Source organism: Trachypithecus francoisi, unplaced genomic scaffold (assembly GCF_009764315.1).
Source record: "Trachypithecus francoisi isolate TF-2019V2 unplaced genomic scaffold, Tfra_2.0 Lachesis_group18, whole genome shotgun sequence".
In the NCBI taxonomy this organism is placed as follows: Eukaryota; Metazoa; Chordata; class Mammalia; order Primates; family Cercopithecidae; genus Trachypithecus; species Trachypithecus francoisi.
In genome coordinates, this window is record NW_022681463.1 from 10,981,738 (window position 1) to 10,994,637 (window position 12,900).

A 12,900-nucleotide genomic window follows, 5' to 3' on the forward strand; every position below is an offset into this window, starting at 1 on the left:
ACACATATTTTGCATGGCAATTTGTCAAACTCCCCAACTTTCCAACAAACAATATAAACATGCAAAAATATAACAGCAAATGAAATGTTTGGCTTTCATAAACATTTATGAAAAGAGAAACAAAATTAATAGATTTGAAAACAAAATTTGGGTTTTAAACTTGAATTAGATGATTCCTAGTTGAATAAGCCATTTAATATCTATTGTAAATGGGGTTTGAATCCTTGCAGTATAATGATTAAATAAAATATTTTGGTGTGAAATCACTAGACTGTACCATGGCTTACAATTGTAACAAATATATTCTTATGTACTGATTAAGATAAACTAAGACAGAAGCAGTATTATAAAATGAGAATTGATTTGTAAAGAATCTTTCAAAAAATTACAGACAGCAGAATACATATACTTTCAAAAATACTTCTTTGCCACATAAAATCATTGTTGATGTTAAGATGGTCAAGATATCTTGCAAGAAAAATATTAGCAGAATCCAAAAGAATGAAACCTTAACCTGGCACAGTGATGTAGAGACTAAAGAGAGAGGCCTTAGTGCCAAGACTTTGTTACTGGGTCTGAAAAATAGGCCCGTATCCATTATTGAGTGCTCAGCATCGACACTTTTATGCTTAATTTCTCTAAGGTGTAACCCACCAGATTTAATCCTTTGCATCTATAAGTTACAACTATTTACTATAAAATACATATCTAAAAAAGGGAGCTCAGAAAGATTTAATGAAGAGTGAATTTATAGGTTCTATGTAAGATTCTTTATTATTTATTCAAAAGCCAAAAGTGAATATTACTCAAAAGTGGGCATTCATACAATTGTAAACGTTCTTTTGTTTGTTGGTTTGTTTTATCTCATTCTGTTATTCAGTACATAGTAGCTCAAAATAGAGAACAAGGTGGGTGTGTGGCTCACAGCCATAATCTCAGCCCTTTGAGAGGGTTAGGCAAGAGGACAGCTTGAGGTCAGAAGTTTGAGACCAGCCTGGGCAGCATAGCAAGACCCTTTCTGTACAAAAAATAAAAAAGAAAACAAAATTATCTGTTCCAACCTAGTATTAAAACCTATATAGGTCTATATGTATACATATAGAAAAGAAAAAAAAAACAGTGAAAAAAGGACTGGAATGTATTTCTCTACTACTTCGGATAAAAAGGGAACAGGTTTTATTTAGTTTTTTAGAAACGTCTTTAAAAATCCAATTTTTTAAATGTAAACTTATAGTTTGAAATAATTTTAGATACACAGAGAAATTGCAAAAATGGCACAGAGTTCTCAAACATCCTTCACCTAGTTCCTCTAAACTTAACATCTTAAATAATGATGGTGCATTTGGCAAAACTAAGAAATTAACATGGGTACAATACTGATATTCTGATACAATATTATTAGAATAATATTAGTATAACATTATTAACTAACCTCCACACTTTACTTAAATTCACCAGTTTTTCCACTCACGTTCTTTTTTGTTTGAAGGTCCAATCTACAATACCAAATTATATTTAGCACAATATTTCAAAACTCTAGAAAATCTTAAACTTCTGTCTCTGAGAAATTTTCTAAACTCCATGTAACCAGGGACAGTTCTTACAGGTCCTTTATTCTTCCTCAAAAATGCAAGTGTTCCTGGTTCAGGTACCTTATGTCAACCATGAGTCATTGTATTAAAGCTATTTGTAAACTTTAAACATAACAGATTTATTTTCTATCTCACGAACGGCCAGACTTTGAAAAATCATGAAGCGCACATTTTGTATGTTTAAGGCTATCTTCCTTCAAATATTTCTTCTATCCTACAAGTGCTTTGAAGTAAACACTATTTCCTAACACCAGATGGTACAATGCCTTCCCTTAGCTAGGAATTTGGCCCCAAATTTGCCCTGGCATTCTCTACCTGACTTCCTATTCCCACATTTTTTCTGTTCACTATACTAAATTTTACTTGAGGTTTTCCCACTCTTTCACACCTCTTTCTCTCTGTTTATCAAATAAGCTAATATATAAAGTGATAATAAGGCAAGACATTAGGGCCCCCCAATGGAGAAGTTTCACTTCATCCTCCTTTCATCACACCTGTTGCCACGTCTCAAAGATACAAATGTTGCCTCTTGAAACCAAGATCCTGCTGTAGTTCTCTATGACACTCCCTTTATGCAGCAAAACCAAAATAATCACTCCTACATACCCACACCTAGTGTGTGGGCACCTCCCACTGCGATAACAGCAGCAATAATAATGTTAAAAATTGGTGGCACTTATATATTATTCTAAATAGTTCTATTACGCTGCAACCCTTCATACCAAACTGTTAGTGTATCCATTGAACAAAGGAGAAAATGGAGGCTGACAGCAGTTAAGGTAGCTACCCAGTCTTCAAGCCCATTGGAACAACCTCTCATCGTGGGGTTACTTGTGCTTTTATCACATAGAAGCGATCTTTGCTGAATTGTTTATCCCATACCCAGAATTTGGCATCACCTTTGTAGGTGACATACCCAGACTGGACCTGTCTCCCTGGTGGTGATCTCTTTCAGCTGGTGTTGTGTACTGTGATCTTTGTAAATGAAAACGACGGACTTCTGTCCTCCTCACACTGGAGGCAGAATGTGCTTTCTCTAATGAGACTGATGAAGAAGACCACAGCCGTCCCTAGAAACCTGAAGCCATCCTCCCTCATCCTAGATAGTCTAATATAAGCTCTTCTCTCTACCTCTTTATAATTTTGCATCCACTCAGTTTTCTTCTGAATTTACATGTTCTCCTCTCATCAGTTTTTGAAACTGATTCCACATCTGTTTCATTCTGGAGCTATCATCAGCCTGGCTCCAAATGACCCCACTCTGGCATCAGGGTAGCTGACTTCTGCCCTATCCTGCATCAGCACTGCAAAGAATCAAATTTATAGCCAGCGACCAGCATGTTTTATCCCTAAAACAAGAAACAAACACATGTAAACTGGAACCATTACCCTAGATTGGGTTCATATGGTTATCTCAAGCAGAAAAAAAAAAAAAATCTCTTAAAAACATTTTCTGATTTTTTATTTTTTTGACACAGGGACCCAGGCTGGCCTCAAACTCCTGGGATCAAAGAATCTTCCCACCACAGACTACCAAATCGCTGGAACTACAAGTGTGTGTCACTGCTCCCGAACAGAAAAAGAAGTATGTCTTTTAACAGAATCTCTTTGACTCTTTGAAAAGAATTTCTTAGCCCTGAGGAGTCCTTTGCAAGGTGGTGACATAGGTTTGGTAGCATACCTAGGGGAACAGCACAAGGATTCACCTAAAGGCGGGATTTCCACTGCAGCAAAATGCCAAAACATCAACAAATCATACTCGCCACTACTGTCCACGTGTGCTGTTTAATATAGCACACTGAATAGAAATACTTCAAGTTTGTCTAACTAAACACTCTTTTGTAAACTATTACATTATAAAAATAGTCGAAATAATTTTAAAAAGAACAGCTCACATTTTACTTAACATGTAATTTTATAAACAAATTTAACACAATATGGAATGTGAATGAGCAACTGAAGATTAAATGTGTGCCTCTGCATACACGATGGATCATATGCATGCACCATACATATGGGAATATATTAATATAAATATTTAAATTATTTCTATATACACAACATGTGTACTTGTTTTACATGCACGCACAGTAAGGCCATTGATATATCCTGTATTATTTACTAGAACTTTGCAAAAGTAGATGTAATAAAAATTTCCTAGTGCCTATTTTTGAAAATTATTTAGCCTGGGAGTCTCTTTCATTTTGAGAAACGGATAAAAAGAGATTTTCAATCCCCTTACCAATCTCCTGCTTTCTCTCAGGTGGATCGCGAACATTTTACTTAAAATAATTCTCTTAAATCAACATGACAGAGTTCTTTCCATTGCTCCCAAAAGCTTGAGTTCCTCTTTTTATTTATTTCTACTTATTTATTTCCGGTTTATTTTGTGTTTTTGGTTTTGGAAGGGTTCTTTGTTTTCTGTGGGGGGTTTTTTGCCCACTAAGCCTGCCTTGCTAACTTTCCCTCAGGTGGCCCTTCAAGAACCTTTGCTAAATGCTCAAATAAACAAGAGGAAAAATGTCAGCTTCCATGGTTGGCAAGACAACCAGGCCCGAAGGGTAGGAAACAGCTTCACAGCAGGCAGCAGAGATGAACAAGCAGGAGCTGTTTCATTTTCAACAGGTGCAAAAGAGTTCTGAAGGAACCCAACTTCCCCAACACTTTCTATTCATCAAATGCTGCTCTCTGTTGGCTGTCACTGTGGAATATTTCTCTAAGGTCAGAGTTAAACTGATTGGAGAAATCAATAGAGCAAAGAGACAGAAAAGCTCACTCATAAATATAGTACTTGGAACAACCAAATTATTTACAGAATCCTGTCTTAGCCAGTGCTCGTGATGATTTTTTCTTTCTTAAACTCAGGAAATTTGCCTCAAAAAATATCAAAACAGGTTTAGTTAGGTTGGTAGTGTGATACTACCTGGCTAGGATATTGATGACACAACTTTGCAGTTATTGAGGGCATTGCCATTAAAAAAAGAAAAAAAAAGGAAAAAAAACAGTGAAACAGTCAATTGGTCCATTGTAAATGAAGAAGAAATCCTAGGATTTCTTCTACACTTACCTTTTCTTTAAACTTTCAAGATTAATAGTTATTTAAAGTAGCATTTGGGAATTTAGATAATTAATGTTATTCTTTACACAAAAAGGAGAGTGTGGAGGGTGTCTTGATTTTCTAGAATTCTTCATGGAATTTTTAAAAACCCTAAACAATAAATGCAGCTAGCTTATTGGTTGGAGTAAGCTCATTAGAATATAAACAGTTGTTTTTTTTTTCCCCCTACCATCATTGTTCTGAAATGTATTTTGATAAATTGCCCTTTCCTGACCCTTAGGAACATCCCAGAAAAATCCCATAGCTTTCCAGTCATGTTAATTCCAGTCCTCTCTTAATCAAACTGTGAATCTGGTTTTCATCTAACACCTTTTCCTAGCCCTGTCTAAGACCACTCCAGATCTGGATCAGGGAGCAAAAGGAGAGTGGCCTTTCTTCTTGCTTTTTTTTTTTTTTTTTTTTTTGAGACGGAGTCTTGCTCTGTCGCCCGGGCTGGAGTGCAGTGGCCGGATCTCGGCTCACTGCAAGCTCCGCCTCCCGGGTTCCCACCATTCTCCTGCCTCAACCTCCCAAGTAGTAGCTGGGACTACAGGCGCCCGCTACCTCGCCCGGCTAGTTTTTCTATTTTTTAGTAGAGACGGGGTTTCACCGTGTTAGCCAGGATGGTCTCGATCTCCTGACCTCGTGATCCGCCCGTCTCGGCCTCCCAAAGTGCTGGGATTACAGGCTTGAGCCACCGCGCCCAGCCTCTTCTTGCTTTTTTTTCCCTTCCTCTATTCCACTTTGCTTCTCCTTCAAGGTTGGAGCCACAGAAAAGGGGATTAGAAGGAATACAGCAATACCTGTTTCAGTGTCTCAGGGGGAATCCCTCGTGTCCACTGACTCTTTGCAGATGACTGTGAGCCCTCCTGGGGCCCATAATTTGAGGAGATCACATACTTGCCAGGGTCGCTTTCCTTTCCAACTTCTCTCACCTCCTGCTTGGGGCTATACTCTTGCGGTCACCTTGCCCAGGGAGGTAGCTCCTTTAGATCAGAATTTTGTGAAGATAATTAGAGCAAAGCTACCTTCTGCTGCGGCCATTTGTCCCAAAGAAAAATCCAAAACTTCTTATCCCAGGAAACAGTACGGGCCCAGGTCGCTCCCACTTCTACCTTGCTGCTTGACCTGACGTTGCGGCTTGACCTGACGTTGCTGCTTGACCTGACGTTGCGGCTTGACCTGACGTTGCGGCTTATCCAGCCAGCTTTCTATTGTTGGCTTCTCCAGGCTTGGGACAGACACCTGCCTCCATCAGCATGTATGCCAAGCCTCTGGGGCATATTCCAACATTTCCAAGAACTTTCTGATGCTTAACTGCTTCTGCTGGGCTGAGAAACTCAACAAGCAGTCAATAAGGGAATGAAATATCAATCTTTTCTAATTCAAATGACTCCAAACTTTTTGTGTACTCAGAGGCTGCCAAACCTGGTCGAGGGTGGGAAGAATTATCCACCATTTCTCCCCCCTGAAGATGGGCTGACATAGTATTTCATTTTTGCTAAAGTTTTTGCTACTCATTTAGGGAAAAAAAAAAAAACCTAAAACTGTTTACTGCATATATCTTCACTGAGGCTATCTTTCTATGTACTGTAGGATTTGATGATCACTTAACCAGGTTAGTCCCTTCTTAAAGTCTTAACTGTCTTTAAAATGTACAGATAATTAACATGCACTTTTCTCAACTTTCAGCTGACTTAGAGACAACAGAAAAAAATCCCATGATATTATTTCTTTAATGATTCATTTTCTCATACACACACACACACACACACACACACACACACTCACCCTCAAATTTGAGTTGGTTAACCTGGCAAATGAGGCTTGCTTCATACCTCAGTAGATAAAAATACATAAATTTTCAGTAACTTCTAAAAAAAACACCTGATTATTTCTTACATGTTGACTCAGTAATGCTCATCAGGTGGACTCTGAGGCCATGTTTTCCATGACTCCACCATTTTTCATTCACCACCTACCCAGCCTGTATTGCTGGGCTTTTCTGTGCTCTACTCTTGAATAAGTCTAGAGTTCCTCATTGTTGTACATCTTCTTTGATGAAACCTGAGGGCTCAGACCTCTCGCACAGATTCCAACTCCAAAGCTAAACCTTGGCACAGACTATCCACAAGATAAAACAACTCAGACCTTTACCTGGGAATCCAAACAATCCCCTAACTCATTGAGCAGAGGGGTTTTAAATATGGTAATTTGGGAAATCCATATCATTATTAGGGGTGGTAGTGATCTTTACACTAAACTAACTGACTATATTATAGTTAATAACTGAAGTGGTAATATACTGTAGTCATGAAGAGATAAACTCCTGGGTCAGAAAACATCTGACATGGTATCTTGGCTCCCACTTCACAAGCTGGGCCACCTTGAGTGTGTTACTCAACTTCTTAATGCCTTAATTTCCTCAGCTGAAAAAAAGGTATATTAATTTCTACATTATAATTTTATAGTAAAGATAAATATTCTGATGTATTGTCTTAGTCTATGTTGCTATAGCCAACCACCACAGACTTACCCTAGGCTTAAACAACAAACATTTATTTCTCACAGTTCTGGAGGTGGGAAGTTCCCGATCAGGACACCAGTTTGGAATTCTGAGATCAGGGCCAGGTTCTGGCAAGCACCCTTTACTGAGTTGCAGACTTCTCCCTGTATCTGCACAGAGGGGAGAGAGAGGGATAGCTCTCTTCCTCTTCTTATAAAGACTCTAGAGCCATTATGGGGGCACAACTCTGACGACCTATTTACTTCTCCTCATAATACTACCCTGTTGGGATTTAGAATTTCAACCTATGAATTTGAGGGGATGTAAATATGCAGTCCTTAATAATATAAATTACTATTAGTATATACCAATGTTTGGACCCTATAATTTTCCTAATGCCCAATCTCACCTGTCACCCAACAGCTTGGAATTGTTATTAGACAGTTTGATATTCTGTGTGATACTTAATTTAAAACGGGGCACATGCATTAACAGATACCTCTGTCAGTCACTCAAAGTTTAGATGAAACTATAGTTGAAGTGCTAGCTACTATCACCTTTCCTGAGGGCAAAGTGGCAAAACATAGATTTAACATAATTGGGGCTTTTACATTAATTAGTAGATAATGGACTTTGACAAATAAGTGAAATAAACTCTTCAAAGAAATAAGTTCATTGAAGAAAATGTAAATATAACCAATTATGAAAATATTAATATTGAATAAGAAAAAGGTGTTGCTGAAATAGTTAATTGGGAATATTTGAAAATAATATTTGATATATAATTTTGTACGTATTCCATACAAGAGCTCGAGAAAGGTAATTCTTATTTACCAAAAAATGCTGTGAACTGCTTGGAAAGTAGAATATCCAACTAGAGAAGAATGAATTCTGAGAGTCCTGTAGTTTGGTGTAGGTATTCTAAACTGATAAACTAGTATTGATTTTGTCAAAACATTCCTCATTTCTTAAGTTTCTCAAATTAGTTTTTCATCTACTCAGGTAAAGCTTTAGGATGCTACAGATATCTGGTACTAAACACAGCTACAGTCACACCACAAGATGATAAATTGACTTACAGAAACAGCTCAAATTGGTGTGAATTTTGGTCACATACTTACAAGGTTCAGAGATGAATTGATCCCAGTTGGGTCCAAATATACATTTTTGATAGACTGATTTTTTTTTTTTATTAAACAGAGACTCGCTCTGTCGCTCAGCCTGGAGAGCAGTGGTGGGATCTTGTCTCACTGCAACCTCAGACTCCTGGGTTCAAGAGATTCTCGTGCCTCAGCCTCCCTAGTAGCTGGAATTACAGACATGAGCCACCATGCCTGGCTAATTTTTGTATTTTTAGTAGAGATGGAGTTTCACCATGTTAGCTAGGCTGACTGGAACTCCCAACCTCAAGTAAGTTGCCTGCCTTGGCTTCCCAAAGTGTTGGGATTATAGGTGTGAGCCACCGTGCTGGGCTGATAGACTGAATGTTGACCCTGATGATTGCAAGACCTATCTGTGCGTGAAGTTTCGAATCGCAGGAGCTCAGTCAGCTTCACTACATTGAACATGAGGGCTATTTTCACATCATAAAAGGTGACAGACTCTTTGACGGCTACCATAAGCACGTCTTCCGGTCAATGAGCTGTCTCCAGATTTGTTTATTTGGTATTATGGGTTTTAACCAGGACCATCCCCATCAATTTTCATTCTTTTTTGCCATAATTTGTTTAAATATTTCCACGGTGATAAAGATTATTGATTTTCTGAAACTAAAGAACGGGACTTCATTATTCAAACTGTTTGTTTAATTTTATGTAAAGTGTTATATAGACTATATAGCGTTTTTGATATTTTAAAAATAACAGAATAAATGTTAGGTATTTAACATGAGTTTTACAAATACATTATCAACAACTTTAAAGTCCTCTGTGTTATCCTTCCAGATTTCATTAACCAAACTCCCATTTGCCATATAGGCAAGCATGAGTCTCAGTTTTGTTCAAATCATATTTTTCTCTTCATTACAGATTTCAACATGAAGAGTTGGTTTTGGTTTTTGTCAATGTTCTCCAGAGAGACAAAATAATGAGGATACGTGTATGTGTGTGTGTGTTTGTCTCCCTTTCTCTCTCTCTCTCTCTCTTTTTGTATATATACATACGAAGAGAAGGGATTTATTAGGGAAATTGGCTTACTCAATTATGGAGGCGGAGAAGTCCCGAGATAGGGACTCTGTAAGCTGGAGAGCCAGGGCAGACTGAGAACCAAGGAAGATGATGTAATTCTCAGTCCAAGGCCAAAGGCCTGAGAGCCCGGGACGCTGCTATTGTGAGTTTTTGAGTCCAAAGGCTGGACAATCTGGAGCTCTGACATCCAAATGCAAGAGAAGGGCATTCCAGTTCTGGAGGAACAAACAAGAATTCCCCCTTCCTCTGCTTTTTCTTCCATCTGGGCCCCCAACTGACTAGATGCTGCCCACTCACATTGAGGGTGGATCTTCCCATTCTGTCCACCCACTCATGCACCAATCTCCTCTGGAAATGCCCTCACAGACACACATCGGGGAGCCCAACCATTCTTATCAGATGCCAAACCACCTGGGTTTCCCTTTCAGCAAAAGGGGGATGGGCTCAGTGCCTCTGAAAAGTTGAGAATAATTAATTCAAGGATTGAAAATGAATAATACTTTACCAACTATCTGGGTATTCCTTAGTCTAGAGAAATTGACAACCAAAATCAATCATCGCAGTGGTGTTACTAAATAATGTATTCATTCAATCGTACTATTCATTACGTTTTATATGAATAGAATCCTGCTATACACGCTTTCATGACTTTTCTTATAGTGTTGTTCACAAATCCATTCATTGTGATGTGTGAAGCTGCAGTTCCTATTTTTTACCTGCTGTATCATATTCAAACACACAAATATGTTACAATATATTTGTCTATCCTTTTGTCAATAGATACTGGGGTGGTTTGTATTTTTTCTTCTGCTATACATGCATACATGTAGATGAACATGAACATATACATGTTCATACACATTCATAGTAGCTTATGTCCTTTGATGTATATATGAAAGAGTCCTCCAGTGATCATTGCTCATATTATCCATGGATGAGCAGAATTTGTATTGTACAGACATCATCTTGTACAAGCACTTCTTACTTAAGTGGAGAATGCCATGGTGTTTTATAAAGTGGTTTTTCTGAAATGCCTTCTTACCAGCTATCTAGAATGTTTCCTATGACAGAGATTGCTAGATACCTATGCAATATCCAAGTTATTTTGAAATATACATATATATATATCCCTCTCATATATAATACACAGTAATAACCCCCAAATGAAAAACTAATTTTTTTCCAGTCCCTTTTTCTTATAAGCTTTGTCAGTGAGAATTATTTGGTAGTACTACCCAGAATACAAAAATATTTTATCAATTGAATTTTCCAAACGCCACTGCTTGAAATGTAGAAGTGATCTTTGGAGTTCCAGGAGTCCACTTGGTATGGCGAGGAAAAGATGATGGGAATCACCAAGAACTCAGACCTGATATCCTTGAGCCACTAACTCATGCCAATGGCCAAATTGTGACTGCAGTGAAAAATAATAAACTCATGCACTTAAATAAAATATGCCCTTTAGCAGTAAGCCAAACCAAATCCTGATATATTTTCACTGAGAATTTCAATCGCATTTCTCTAATTACTAATAAAGTTAATTGAAATATGTTAAATATAAAACCTAATAGATGTCATATAAAAAAACCTGTAAAAATGTTGAAACCATTGCCTTTAAAATCAGTAAGAAGTCTTACAGTCTCTTCTATTCAACATTGTACTGGAAGTCCAAAACAGTGCAATTAGACAAGAGAAAGATAAACAATTTATGCATACTGAAAAGAAAGAAAAAAATTAATTAAACTAGATGTGATAATTCATAAAAGAATTTTCCAAAATATACAGTTATTTGGAAAATAATAAGAAATTGTATCATGTTTCATCATGTCAGATATAAGATCAAGAGACAGGAGTAACTGCATTTCTAAATGCAGGAAACATTATAAAATAAAACGAAGTGTTTTTAATAGCAGACGTATGAAATATTTTAAAACAGTAAATGCACAACGATATCCAATAAATATTTGAAAAATAAATATATTTATCAAACCACACTTTAAAAGACATAAATATTTATAGACAGAAAGATTCTCTATAGAGAAGATAGCAATTCTGCCCTATTAATCTCTAGATTTAATGGAACTTCAGTTAAAGTACATGTAAGTGCATTTGTGGATATTGAAAACAATAACCTTATATAAATTTGGTAAAATGATATACTTTGAAACGAAAACATTTGGAAGATAATGCTGAGCCAGATTTCAGCGTGTATCAGAAAGTTCCAGTAATTTAAAAGTATAGCATTGATGACAGAACAATATTGAGAACTCTGAAACTGATCCATGCGTATTTAAAAATGATATACGACAAGGAATGGCATTGCAAATCATAAGAGGAGATTGTTTAATAAAAGGATTATAAATATGAGTTATCTCTACAAAATACAGGAGTCTAAATTATTACATCCTCATATTCATAATATTTTCAAGTGGATCAAGAATAATACAATATTTTTAGACTTCTAAAAAGATAGCGGGTATTAGCTAAAAGTAAGGGAGAATTTTTTAAATACAGGAAATGTGAGTCATTAGGGAAAAGATTAGCAATGTTGCTTTTATGCAAATCAAGAAGTCATTCATCAAAAACACCATTCATTAGTCCATACCTATTTCTACCATGGTGGTGCTAGCCTCCAATTATCCATCTACTCACAAATGCAAACTCTGGGAAAAACAACAACAAAATAAAATGAAACAACTGCCTGAGGAGAGAAGTCAAAACCTGGAGAAGAACTCCACAGAGGATGGCTTCAAATTTTTTAGAAACATCAAAAATTGAGGCAAGAAGCTGTGTGAATGGCTACAACTCAGAGGAACCACTGCAGGTTAAGGAATGAGGAGCAAAGCTTGGAATGGTAACCAGAGAAAGGGATCTCTTGTTTTTATGCATAAATTCACAGAAGTCACAGCCTAACTTGAGAGAGATGCATGAGTAGGACTGATATAAACCATGTAGTAAAAATACAGAAAAAGAAACTAAGATTTGGATCACTGAACAAAGAAGGTAAGATATAATTTCTAGTCTGAACCTTATTGATATGATCGAATGCTAAAACACTTTGCTGGAGGATTAAAACAGCAACCAGAGTCTGGACAACCAACATTAAAAAGTTTTGGACACAACCCATACTTACTCAAAGAGCAAGGAAAATGTGAACAATTTGAAGTGTTAAAGTTTATCTCCTGAAGTGAGGCAAAAAAATAAAAGAAGAAACATTGCATAAGATGTTGCTTATGACTTCCTACCAAATGATAAAAAATATGCAACGTTGCATTAATTATCCTGTATATCTGATTTGTTATGTTGGAGAACATTATTTTATTGTCAGTGCAAATGTGGATGTGACATCAATCTTTCCACAGTTTTGCCTTTTATAGAACATCATATAATTAGAATTATATAGTGTATAGCCTTCCAGACTGATTTCTTTCACTCTAAGATGCATTTAAGATTTCTTCATGTCTTTTCATGGTTTGATAGTTCATGTCTTTTTATTGCTAAATATTCTTGCATGGTATA

General features: G+C 36.8%; 1 long non-coding RNA gene across 1 annotated transcript; it reads right to left on the bottom strand.

The window, feature by feature from the left end:
* Positions 1 to 527: 527 nt before the first annotated feature.
* On the bottom strand, positions 528 to 5,816 carry LOC117063380. The gene is made up of 3 exons (XR_004428889.1): positions 5,718 to 5,816; positions 1,433 to 1,496; positions 528 to 1,018 (listed from the first exon to the last, which is right to left on the bottom strand). It is a non-coding gene; the product is annotated as an uncharacterized LOC117063380 (long non-coding RNA).
* Positions 5,817 to 12,900: the final 7,084 nt, after the last annotated feature.